This window comes from Anabrus simplex, chromosome 12 (genome assembly GCF_040414725.1).
Source record: "Anabrus simplex isolate iqAnaSimp1 chromosome 12, ASM4041472v1, whole genome shotgun sequence".
NCBI lineage: Eukaryota > Metazoa > Arthropoda > Insecta > Orthoptera > Tettigoniidae > Anabrus > Anabrus simplex.
The window spans coordinates 30,685,609-30,699,057 of NC_090276.1; the positions used below are offsets into that span (position 1 = coordinate 30,685,609).

General features: G+C 40.9%; 1 long non-coding RNA gene across 1 annotated transcript; it reads right to left on the reverse strand.

The window, feature by feature from the left end:
• Nucleotides 1–2,597: 2,597 nt before the first annotated feature.
• LOC136884175 (uncharacterized) lies at nucleotides 2,598–8,562 on the reverse strand. Its single transcript, XR_011018864.1, has 4 exons — nucleotides 8,442–8,562; nucleotides 6,602–6,634; nucleotides 4,984–5,047; nucleotides 2,598–2,816 (listed from the first exon to the last, which is right to left on the reverse strand). It is a non-coding gene; the product is annotated as an uncharacterized lncRNA (long non-coding RNA).
• Nucleotides 8,563–13,449: the final 4,887 nt, after the last annotated feature.

Consider the following 13,449-nt stretch of genomic DNA (forward strand, 5'->3'; position numbering starts at 1 on the left):
AACTTAATTATCATCAGTACAAGATTTGTTTCTTTTACATGCTTTCTTTAGTAGAGAAATGACAGTTTATTGAGTGATAAAATTTATTTACAAATATTCTCGTCGGAACATCAGTTTTATTACATTATGTTGTCAAACTCCTGTTGGATACTTATATTTCCTTTCGAAGGTAGAGGTGGAAATTTTTGATCTTCTCTGCTGGATATCGACGAGTAATGGTCAAAAATAGGTGGCGTATTTAGAACATGAGCGGTAGACTTGTTACCTGTTCCCTTAGTGTATTCGCTTACGCGGGTGTAGTATATGAAGACAAGTTGAACGATATCGAAGTGAGGTATAACGCCTTTATTAACAATGTTACTTATGAAGCACCCTGTGAAAATGCCTCTTCGTGTTCATTTCCATCCAAAGCCTCATTTTAACAAAAATAGAACTCAAACATTTTTGGTGGGAATGTTAAAGACTGGGTAGGCTTTTGGATTCAGTGTGTAGGTACGTGATGATAAGGAAATGTCAGATGAGCAAACATTTCAGTTCTTGTTACTGGAAACGCTGAAGGTGTCCAGGGCTAGTGAAAACATTGAGAGTTTACCGCCTACCGCTAGTAACTGCTCAAAGCCTGAAAAGCATATTTGTTAGAGATTAAGTACTTACAGAGTATTACGTTAGAGAAATTTCAGGGGCACTTGGTCAGAAATTCGTTTCAAGTCAGAGCAACCTGACCATTCGTCGGGGTTCATGATAGATCCCACAATTAGACCCGAAGCATCATCCACTCAACCAAATGATAAATGTGATATATATAAACCTACAATTCCATATTACGCTGAGAAATATCATCCGGACTATGTCCTAGGATTGACGATAGCAGCAAGAGGCATCTTCTGTCACACATTTCAAAAGAAATGTTAGAAATTTGATTTGTATAACCAATTTATTAAGAACCTTGTGTTAGCATCCCAGAAAGGATCGTTAACAGTAGTGAAAATAATTTGTACTCTTAGGTGTACCTTTGTCCTATAAGGAGTTCCTCATGGATTTCAAAATTATTGACTTATATTATTTTTATCAAGTAATAAGTAGGCTATAATATGGTATACCAATCATTTGTAGGTACATTTTATACGACCCTTGTAGTTATCAATAAACGTTTCAAGTAAGATTTTTCTTTTTTGGCAGCCTCCAAATGGGGAAACCAGAAATAATCACATTTCTTTCCATCTTTCATATCCATTATACATCGTAAAGTCATTAAGTTCATGGACTGGCCATCTGATGTTTCTGTGGTTGGTTATGGCGAAGAATTTTCACCACAGGATATAGCCGTGACATTTCTTCGCTAGTCCCAGCAAGAGGTATTTACAGTGTAAGCAGAAGTACGGTCTCTGTTGTTAATGGTAGTTGAATATCAGCGGCGGAATTGGAGAATGTCGTAGTTTGAGCAACGGGCAAATTTCAAGTTCTGCCGAAAATTAGACAAATCCGTTAGCGAAGCGTTGGAGATGATCAAGTCGAAATCAGCCGGATCGCTACGACGTGTAAAAACCTTAAGAGGAATGTCAGAAAACTATGGGATTCTTGAACTGTTAGCGCCAGTGCACAAATATATTGACGGTAGTATATACAAAGGTGTACACTATGTTGCCCCCACTGTAGGCGGCCCTCCAAGAATATGTTGTCTGTAGCACGTACACATGTGCACACTATGTTGCCTACACTGCAGGCGCAAGTCAACGAACATATTGTCTGTAGCACGTACACATGTGCATACCATGTTGCCTACACTGTAGGCGCACATCCACGAACATATATTGAATGTAGTACGTACACAGGTGTACACTGCATTGTCTACACTGTAGGCGCCAGTCCAAGAACAGATTGTACGTAGTACGAACACAGGTGTACACTGTGTTGCCTATACTGTGGGCGCCAGTCCACGATCATTATGACTGCAGTACATACATAGTTGTTCACGGTGTTACCTACACTATAGGGGCCAGACCACGAAAATATTGACTGTAGTACCTACATAGATGTACACTATGTTGTCTACACTCTAGGCGCACGTCCACGAACATATCGCCTGTAGTACATACAGAGACGTACAATGTGTTCCCTACGTTGTAAGCTCCAGTCAAGAAGTTATTGACTGTAGTACATAAATGTCCGCCGTATTGCCCACACTGCAGGTGGAAGTCCGAAATTATTGACTGCGGTAGTGTCTGAGGGAATTAGAATCGATAGGCATGAGTTCAAGCAAATATGCGGCAAATAAATTACTCTTATTGGAATCATGCAATCGAGAAGAGGCTTTGAGGGGTTAATTGCGAAATTTTGCATCATCGCTCAGATGCCGATAGACAAGTAGAGCCACAGGATAATTATACTCACATCTGAAGTAAAAGGGAAGAGAGAATATGTAAGGCAACATCACAGGAGTCAAAATATCTTAAGAATTATTCAATTAAGCACCGCGTTGTCAGACAAGGGGACTGGATGACATGGAGGGTACATGTTCCAAGCACTATCCTTATCGCTTATCCTTCTATCAAGTGGTATTAAGTAAGGAGAATAGAGGAATTATATGTTCATAGATCTTCTTGTTTATTCTAGTTTATTTTAGTGAAGGCTATCAAGATTTCTATAACACTGAAGAGTAATAAAAGAAGTGTAATCTCTTGCAATTTAGTTGTGCGAATAGTGAACAAAAATCATGACATTGATTAATATAGAAACTTTCACGAATGTAGTGCCTTATTCCTCTGACAATTCAATTTCTTGCAAGAGTACTGAGTTTGCTGGAAACTTCCTCATTGCTAGAAAAAAAAGAAAGCAGAACAAGAATTACAATGTAAATAAATAAATAAATAAATAAATAAATAAATAAATAAATAAATAAATAAATAAATAAATAAATAAATAAATAAATAAATAAATAAATAAATAAATAAATAAATAAATAAATAAATAAATAAATAAATAAATAAATAAATAAATAAATAAATAAATAAATAAATAAATAAATAAATAAATAAATAAATATTATACGAGTGTTGCGACAAAAGCCATTCCAAATATTTCTTCTTTCTTTTAGGTACGTGAACGGATGACGAGCTGATATTTGTCGGGTGGAAGCTATTCAGACATAGTGTGTTTTCATACCAACATACGGTTCTGCGATTCCTAGTAGTGGCACAGAGATCGCAGTGAAACCAGTTGTGCGGCAAGCGTCATGCGAGCTGGAAATAACCCGTGCTGAGCAGCGCGCATACAACAGAATAGGCGTTCTCTGTGGGAGAATATCGAAGAGAATATCAAAGTGAATTTGTGGGAACACTTTGAGTTAATGCCCTCCCATGCCACGTCCGCGATTTTGCACAGTGGCTGGTCTGTCCGCAATATTCTGTGGATGGTGCGTTTCTCGATGCCACTTGCCCTCTCTAACAGCAGCAGCGTCCATCGTCTTCCTTCCTCCAGAGTTGCTCGATGACAGTACGTGCCGCGTCGATCCACTCACCGAGAGGTTGTCCCGAGCGTTGTTGATCACCTGTTACCGCACGTCCTTGCTAAAACTTTACTACCCACCATGTATGGTATGCGATGGCACTGTTTTCAAGCTCTTCCACCAATTCAATGTGACATTTACCCTCCGGAGAACGGCTATCTTGATGTAAGCGCGCTGTTCAACGCCGGCCACTTTCATCTAATACGACGATCGCCAGATAACTGGTTTTACAGCGCTCTCTGTGCGACTACTCTATTGCTGTCACTATGTACATTGTTCGCTTCACAGCAGCGTACCTCAAGGCGCATGCCTTGCCGTAGTCTACGATTACATTGGTTTGTTTACAGAAGTGGTAAGCTTCAAATTCGTTCTTGTCAGAGAGTCAATCAATCAATCAATCAATCAATCAATCAATCAATCAATCAATCAATCAATCAATCAATCAATCAATCAATCAATCAATCAATCAATCAATCAATCAATCAATCAATCAATCAATCAATCAATCAATCAATCAATCAATCAATCAATCAATCAATCAATCAATCAATCAATCAATCAATCAATCAATCAATCAATCAATCAATCAATCAATCAATCAATCAATCAATCAATCAATCAATCAATCAATCAATCAATCAATCAATCAATCAATCAATCAATCAATCAATCAATCAATCAATCAATCAATCAATCAATCAATCAATCAATCAATCAATCAATCAATCAATCAATCAATCAATCAATCAATCAATCAATCAATCAATCAATCAATCAATCAATCAATCAATCAATCAATCAATCAATCAATCAATCAATCAATCAATCAATCAATCAATCAATCAATCAATCAATCAATCAATCAATCAATCAATCAACGATCTGCATTTAGGACGGTCGCTTAGGTGACAGATTCCCTATTAATGGTGTGCCTCATATTTGAAGTTATAATTGTTTACCTAGCTTTTTCTTAAATATTTTCAACGAATATTTTCCTAGATAATTTTTTCCAATCCCTTTCTCCTCGTCCTATAAATGAATATTTACCTCAATTAGTCCTCTTGAACTCCAACTTTATCTTCATATTATTATCTTTGCTACTTTTAAAAGCTCCACTCAAGCTTATCCTCTTACCGATGTCATACCAAGTCAACTCTTCACTGACAGCTTGGAACATACTACATAGTCCAGCATCTCGTCTCCTTACTCCCAAGTCTTCCCAGCACAAAGTTTTCAACATTTCAATAACATGTTTCCTGTATCGGATATCACCCAGAACAAATCGTGCTGCTTACCTTTGAATTTTTTCTTGTTCACTTATCAAGTAGTCGTGGTGAGGGGCTAGTACACTGAAGCCATAACCTAAGTGTGGTCATATCAGAGACGTATAAGCCCCCTCCTTTTATTCATTACTACAACCCCTAAATACTCTCATAACCATGTGGAGAGATCTGTAAAGTTTTGTAATTAATACTCACTTTTGAGGAACATATCCACGGTTGCCTACGCTGTTGTGGGAAATCATCCTCGGCGGTTTACACGCTGAAACAATGAATCAAATAAGTCTTTAACATTTGTTTTCCATTGATGGTGGAGTGTTAAGTTTTCTTTCAAACAACGAAAAAGGGTAGGTCTTGATGGAAGGACAGGCGATTAATACTGAATCTGTTCAAAGCACAGCAAACTGGATTTGAGGAGATCAGAAGTTACGAAGAAACAGAAGTAAGGGAATGTTTAAGATTGGTCTGAAAGCTGTCACCTTACTTATTCTATTTGTATAGCCCCTAAATAAATAAATGAGCCCAAGAACATTTCCATAGTTGTCTACGCTGTTATACAAGACCGGGATAAACAAGTAGTTCTGCGCTTAAATGATGCTGTATGAATTTCCGCCCGTCACCACTAGGATTGAATTTTACCACCCCAAATTTCCAAAACAAAAGTAATGGAGTGTAGTCAAATGAAACCAGGTGATGCGGGCAATATTAGTTTAGGAAAATAAGACTTATAGGAAGTACTGTATATGAATATTGTTTAATTGGTTGTTAAAAAATCTAAGCCTGGCAGAAGCAAGGAAGGCCTTTCGTAAGAAATGAAATTTGCTCAATTCGAACATTGATATTGGAATTGGAAAGATGTTTCTGAAGACTTTCATTTGGAGCATGGAAGTGAAACATGGACGATAACTCGCTCAGAAAGAAAGAGAATAGTTTCTATTGATATGCTGAAGATGAGATGTGTAGATCGAATCCTGAATGATGAGATACGGAATCAAATTGGTAAAAGAAGACCGATTTGGCTAAATCTGATCGTAATAAAGTATATATCTGTAAGGCACAACTTGAGTCACCCAGGACTAGTTTAGTTGGTTTTGGAGGGTCGTGCAGGTGTTAAGAACGGTAGGGGAAGACCAAGCAAATTAGAGCAGATGTAGGATACAGTGGTTGCATAAAAATCGAGAGCCGCATTAAACCAATCTGTGGGCTGATGACTCAAACACAACACACTCACGAAGATCAATGGGAACAGAATTATTAGTGCACGAGTACTTTACATTTTTATATAAGAGCAAAATCAGAATCACAAGGAAGAAAACTATGCCCACTAACAAGGAACTGTTGCTCTACACTTTCAAATACCCCATTCGCTGCCAAAATGAATTAATGGCATATTGCACCTTTCATATGTGACAGCTTAGGGACCTAGTTCCACTGCGCATTTTTGTGGACACAACAACCCTTTCTTCACTTCTCTGGGCTTAGCCCTGATGATATGCAATGCTCCTTGACCATTGCACCTATCGAGCAAAAATTCCAGGATTTTAAATTCGGCACTTTGCACCTTTCGACTAAGAAAATGTAAACTGGTGTCCTCATCTCGAGGTCGTGCAACTCTTTTCAGGCACATCCCCAATGTAGGTGAACTTTATTTACCATTCTAACAACATACCAGCCTTCCTGTCATCCTTAGATATCTGGCAGTACCTGGAATCGCACCTGGGCCCCCGAGGACGGTAGATAATAACACTAAACGTTACGCTACGTAGGCGGACACCTTTCTACTGATAAGTATCCAATTCATACTTACTTTACTTGCGGGCTCTGCGTAACTCTGCTGCGCGGCAAGTGCCTGAAACAATAAAACAAGGAACATTTGTACTTATAAATATCACACCAAAAGGCACCGTACAGAATGTACAAAGGAGAGGATGAAAAAAGATGAGGGCAACCTACTTTACTCTAGAGAATTGTAAATTGTACAATGAAAGAAACATATCAATAGCTCAAGCACTACAAGGCAACAGTGAGGAACGTGGGCCTGGTCTATGATACTAGGAAGGCATAGGGCAGAGCAATTGGAGAAAGAGGAGAGAGAAAATTCCCGAGAAACGTACTGGGACCAAAAAGAGGTGAAATGTGGGAACGAAGATAAAGGAACGAACTGTACCCAAACATGAGGACAATCTCCGAAGAAATTGGACTTAAAACAGCAAGAATTATGCACATTGCGGGAATGACTATAAGAGTATGCGAGACAACGCGTGGCACGAGAGAAAATTCGGGAACTAACTGGGTTGACTTCACTGAAATGGAAATGAAATGGCGTATGGCTTTTAGTACCGGGATGTGTCCGCGGACTTCGGCTCGCCGATCAAGGTGGAAGAGACAGAAACTGTTCCAGATTTCAGTTACAGAGAAAGGAACAGGAATAGGATAGCGAAACACCAATGGGGAAGACTAGAGAAGAGGGTACTGAAGATATCAGCCGAATAACGGAAGAGAACTAGAAAGAGGATGAAGAGGTTCTGGGAGTAGAAGAAGAAAACCCCAAACCATGACAAACCTACCCGTGGGCGTGACTGACATTAGGAAAGGGGGCCTGTCATTATAATCAGAACTTCCCAATTAGATTGTGACTGGCATTAGGAAAGGGGGCCTGCCATTATAATCAAAAGTCACCAACTAGATTGTGACTGGCATTAGGAAAGGGGGCCTGCCATTATAATCAAAACTCACCAACTAGATTTCGACTGGCATTAGGAAAGGGGCCTGCCATTATAATCAAAATTACCCAACTAGGTTGTGAGTGGCATTAGGAAAGGGGGCCTGCCATTATAATCAAAATTACCCAACTAGATTGCGATTGGCATTAGGAAATGGGGCCTGTCATTATAATCAGAACTTCCCAACTGGATTGTGACTGGCATTAGGAAAGGGGCCCTGTCATTATAATCAAAATTACCCAAATAGATTGTGGCTGGCATTAGGAACGTGGGCCTGCCATTATAATCGAAAACTCCCCAACTAGATTGTGGCTGGCATTAGGAAAGTGGTGCTGCCATTATAATCAAAATTCCCCAACCCTATTGTGACTGGCATTATGAAAGGGGGCACGTCATTAGAATGATAACACCACTTCATTTTTATGGCAATCGGGAAGGGCTCTGCCGTTATAATGAAGACCCCTAAACTGGAATTTTCGCTCAAGAGCACCCAGTACCTCAACACAGTCAGAGCCTTAATTAGGACGATTCTAAGCACATCAGAGGGATAAATGGACTCTCAAAATCTTCGTGTCATGAGAGAGTACTCGTTAACTAGGCACTGGAGGAATTCATGCAACCTCCGAAGAGGCCTGGTACAGGTCTTTCGAGTTGACACGTCATAGGCGATCTGCGTGTCTGTGAGGATCAGACCCTACCTACTATGAAATCTAATGACGAAGACGGCACATACAACCAGCCCCCAAGGCATCGGAATGAACCACGAGCCACTGAGCCGGACCACGCAAGAGTGAGAATTACGGAGTGAGTGGAACGGCTTGCCAGTCGACTCGCTGACTACTCCTGCGTTAGTGCTCAAGAATACAGTAGGAAAGATGCGAAAGGTGGCCATCTGAGGGAAAAGAAAGGAAAGCAATAAGTCAAAAATCTTACCAGCACGACTAGCAGGACACAGAAGGCAACGATGAACTTCATATTGATGCAAGGCTTATTCTGACAAAGCTTGGTGCCCTCCCTTGTTAACATATACCCCACAGGTGTATTGCGACATGAGATACGTTATCGAGTCGTGCGATGTTATCCTCCGAATATTAGCAGGTGTCCCAAATGAAAATGTGTGGATAAGGCTGAAGGATAAAGGAAATTGCAGGGACATTATTTAATATGACCTTCAGGGCCTGAGCGTCGATATGTTCTTGGGTTGGATATCTATGTCGAATTAGAGTCATCAGTTTTATGTACCAGGTGAGCAGTGTCATCTATGAAGACCGAACTTTTATGCTGTAACAGGTTAGATTACAAACTAATTTGGTTGGTAGGAAGTGTCGGCCACCCGCTCTTCCATGATGTAGTAAGAGTAAAAAAATAATAATAATAATAATAATATAGGTTTTTTTTGTGGGCCGTACCCCTAATACCTATGCAAAACCCATAGCACAATCGTTGTGAAGGTAGACTATGCATGCTACTCACTTCAGTAAGTTTGCATTCTACCGGGCGAGTTGGCCGTGCGCGTAGAGGCACACGGCTGTGAGCTCGCATCCGGGAGATAGTAGGTTCGAATCCCACTATCGACAGCCCTGAAGATGGTTTTCCGTGGTTTCCCCATTTTCACACCAGGCAAATGCTGGGGCTGTACCTTAATTATGGCCACGGCCGCTTCCTTCCAACTCCTAGGCCTTTCCTATCCCATCGTCGCCATAAGACCTATCTGTGTCGGTGCGACGTAAGGCCCCTAGCAAAAAAAATAAAAAGTTTGCATTCTAACTTGTTAAAGCTTCAAAATCCGGGCTCTGTCTTTTACAATTTGATTAATGTCGCACTGAAGTCTTATAACGAGTATGGGATTGGAAAGGGCTAGGAGTGGAAAATTTTGCGACTGTGGTCTTAACAATCAACCGCTCGCACACGCGGCACATTGGCCGCATTTTTTTTATTATGTCGCACATTTCTCACCAGAGAGTCGAGAAAGACATGGGAGGGGCAGGTATTCCTTAGATAGTCACCTCGTCGCTATCCGGAGTTCGATTTCAGCCCGTCCACCCTTCCTTCTGAGTACAGTCGGAAAGCTGACGGTGAAGGTGAAGCTACCATCCTGCGAGCGGAAACAACATTTACTTTTCATCCTTCAACAGAAGATGTAAGTAAATATTTTACTTATTTGTGCTAATATTTCTGAATTATATTCATCTTTCGGTAAACTCCTGTGGCATAAAGCTTTTAATGTTATTTGTTGATGAAATATAGCTTTTATGTTTATCTTTCTTTCTTTCATTCTTTCATTCTTTCATTCTATCTTTCTTTCTTTCTTTCTTTCTTTCTTTCTCTCTTTCTTCCTTTCTTAATCTCTTTACCCTCTAGGGTCGGCTTTTCCCTCGGACTCAGCGAGAGATCCCACCTCTTCCGTCTCAACGGCAGTGTCCAGGAGCGTGAGAATTTAGTCGTGGATAAACCTGGGGAGGAGGGCCAGTACCTCGCCCAGGCGGCCTCACTTGCTGTACTGAACAGGTGCCTAGTGGGGGGATGGGAAGATTGGAAGGGACAGGGAAGCAAGGGGGAAGGAAGAGGCCGTGGCCTTATGCTAGGTACCACCCCCCGGCATTTGCCTATTTGCCTGGAGGAGAAGTGGGAAAAACGGAAAACCACTTCTAGGATAGCTGAGGTAGGAATCGAACCCACCTCCACTCAGTTGACTTCCCCAGGCTGAGTGCGTCCTGTTCCAGATCTCATACCAATTTTCAAATTTCGTGGCAGAGCCGGGAAACGAAGCCGGACCTAACGACTACACCACAGATGAGGAAACATAGAGGCGGTCCTTTTTTAGAAAATATTAACAATGAATTTACCGACCTAGTTATCCGCTCTTTTGTTTAGAGCTCAACGATACAGCGATTCTGAAAATATTATTCGAATGCTGGAGGAAATGGGGGAAGGAAAAAGAGGAAGTAAGAGTTCTAGATTTGTGTTATCACTTTTTAAAAATATATAAAAATATAAATATATATAGAATTAAACTTCTTTTTCTGTAAAAACCTATTTTGTTGGTGGAAGAGTAAAAAATAACTTGTAGGACTGAGGATGTGTTCTCACGTTACTAAGCGAAATATAAGAAGAAATGAATTCATTTTGAAAATGTCTCTGGTGTACGCGATAAACATTTATGTGAATTATTTATGAAATATTTTGGTCATAGCTGTTATTGTGAAGCTCTGTCAGAATTTCAGTCCTGATTATTTTGAAGCGGTGCGGATGAAGTAGAAAAAAAGTTAATGAAATTGATCAAACATGATGGGTGGCGAGGTGACCGTCCGCAAGAGCACGAGCGCAAACGCGATGCGAGGCCGCGCGAGCGAATGACATTTAACTAAGGTCAAGCTTCAGCATTTGTTTGGTGTGGAAAAGGGAAAACATGGACGACCATGTTCAAGAATGTCGACACTGGGATTGGAACCCGCTATCTGCACGGTCAGCTCGCTTGGTAACAACATTTGCCTGGTGTGAAAATGGACTCTCAACCACGCGTTCGGTGAGAATGTTGATAAAAGGACGCAGGGTCTTAGTTCGAATCCAGACGATAACGAAATTCTGCACGAGTTCCTTCTCGCTAAGAAGCAGACTCCAATGTGGGCGGAGGACATGTTTTTAGATGTCGCACCGGGCATGGTAGAGAAACCGATCTGTTTCGTTTCCAAGTATCTACCTTGGTGAAGAACGAGCACGTCACTCGTTTTATGACGACTACGAATGAAATTTATAAGAAGACAGGCGTAGCGTGATGCCCGAGGACCCCCTGTGGGTTGGGGACGCAGACGAAGAATTCACCCACGGTGTCCCCTGCCTGTCGTAAGAAGCGACTAACAGAGGCTTCCAAGGGATGATGAAATTAGAATCATGAAACTACTTGCGATTAGTACCACCACGCGGAGAACACCATGGGTCCGCTTTTACTTGCGCGTAGTACCACTATGTTGGGTACCAAATAGGTTTGTGATTAGTAGCTAACGAGACGCGACGGCTTTGTTACAGTACCTGTGATTAGTAGCACTATATGAGCGACACCACGGGATGACGGAACCCATGGTTCTGGCTTGCCTATGATTAGTACCTACTCTATGAGGAACACCACGGGATAGTACGAGTCCCTCTGGTTAGTACCCTTATGTGATGAACACCATAGGTTTGCGTTGCCTGTAAATGGCACCCCAAGCCTAGGTCTGTAATGCATGTGCGAATTTCATTACCTGTTAGTAGTACCATAATGTGTGGAATACCGCGTGTCTACGCTACTCTTGATTAGTACCGCAACATGACAAATATCATGGTTCTACTTTCCTAGCGATAAGTACCATTGTGAGGGGCCGCTGACCCTTTCGACTACAAGTACCATCGATTCAGTATCGTGCTATAGAGGCAGTCCCTTGGTCAGTAATACTATTGTTCTACGCCAGCTTCTGTGCATGTGAGGCACTGTGGGTCGGTTCCACTGATCGTTTTAAATTCATATCCATCCATCCATTCATTCTTCGTCCTCACGTTTTGAATTGTGGTCAGTGGACTTTTTGGGCTTTTAATTTGTCATTTCATTTCGTCTCATTTCGTACCATTAGGGGTCAATGGCCTAGATGTTAGGCCCCTTTAAACAATAAGCATCATCATCATCATCATCATCATCATCATCGAAGCCAGAGCATGAACGGTGAAGTGTGTGTGTATCCGTTTGAGCGAAGCTTTGTTCGCCACATTCAAAACCACCGATGGTAAGACATATATTACTCGCGCCGACGTTTAAGTCCAAATATATATCCATGATTCTATTCTTTTACTTGTAGGGGGCAAAATATTTGCGAGTGAAATGATTTTTCCTACGACTTGCTCTCAAATGTATGAAATAAGAGTTTTGCCTGTTCACTGATCAGAATTTGAGAATAATGGTATTTATGTATCGGTCATGTCCATATTAACAAGCAAATGCACTTTTTAATTTTCCATCAACTTTGCCTATTTGTCCATTTGTCTCACTGTCTGTCTGTCTGTCTGTCTGTCTGTATGTATGTATGTATGTATGTATGTATGTACGCGCAACAACAGAAAAGTGCTGAAGAAAATTTGATGAAAATCGGTATGTAAAGACAGAGAGTGGGGTCCTACAATCTAGGCTGAAAATAATTTTATTCACGCTGAGTGAAATGGTAGTTCAGGGGAGTTCCTAAAATTTAATTGTCTATTGAACCCGACAGGGGCATGATCCAAGGACCTTAGGTTGATATCGATATCCGTAATTACGCACGCAATGCTATTAAAGGGAAAGAACGCTGAAAATGATTAATATTCATATCATTAATAGAGGTCATACCGGAACTAATTAATATTCATACCATTGAGATAGATAAATTGTGTATTTTAAAAATTATTCGACGAGATTTCTTTGTCTGCGACTTATTGCGCAGTATTATCCTTTGTGTAGCGGGGGCCCCGCAGATGAAGCCAAGCCAACTTAGACCCGGGAGGGGTTACGAATGGGGATTCCCTGTGACATCACTCGAGAGAAGACATCCCTCCTCAAGGCTCACAGAATGAGGGGAAACTAACTTTTTCGAAACGGAATATAGGAGCCATCTTGGAATCGGACTGGCCAACTTAATTACCTACGAGGTAGAAAATTAATAAAACTCGAATTAGGGGCTCATCTCCCGATTTAAAAGGGATGAATGTTACTGGGACATTTATTTAGAGTGTTTAATGTCCTCTTCCGTGATAACTTTCAGCAGAAGAAAGAATACTGTGTTGTTTCTGCGTGGAAAAGTACTGGGGCCATCTGGTTAGTCTCATGACACGTCCTCGACGGAGGGACTTCACCCCGTGTGGTAGGGGAAACAGAACATATTTTAATTAATTTAAAGAGATTCACCGAAGGATAATTGAGTGGTTATGTCTCAATCGC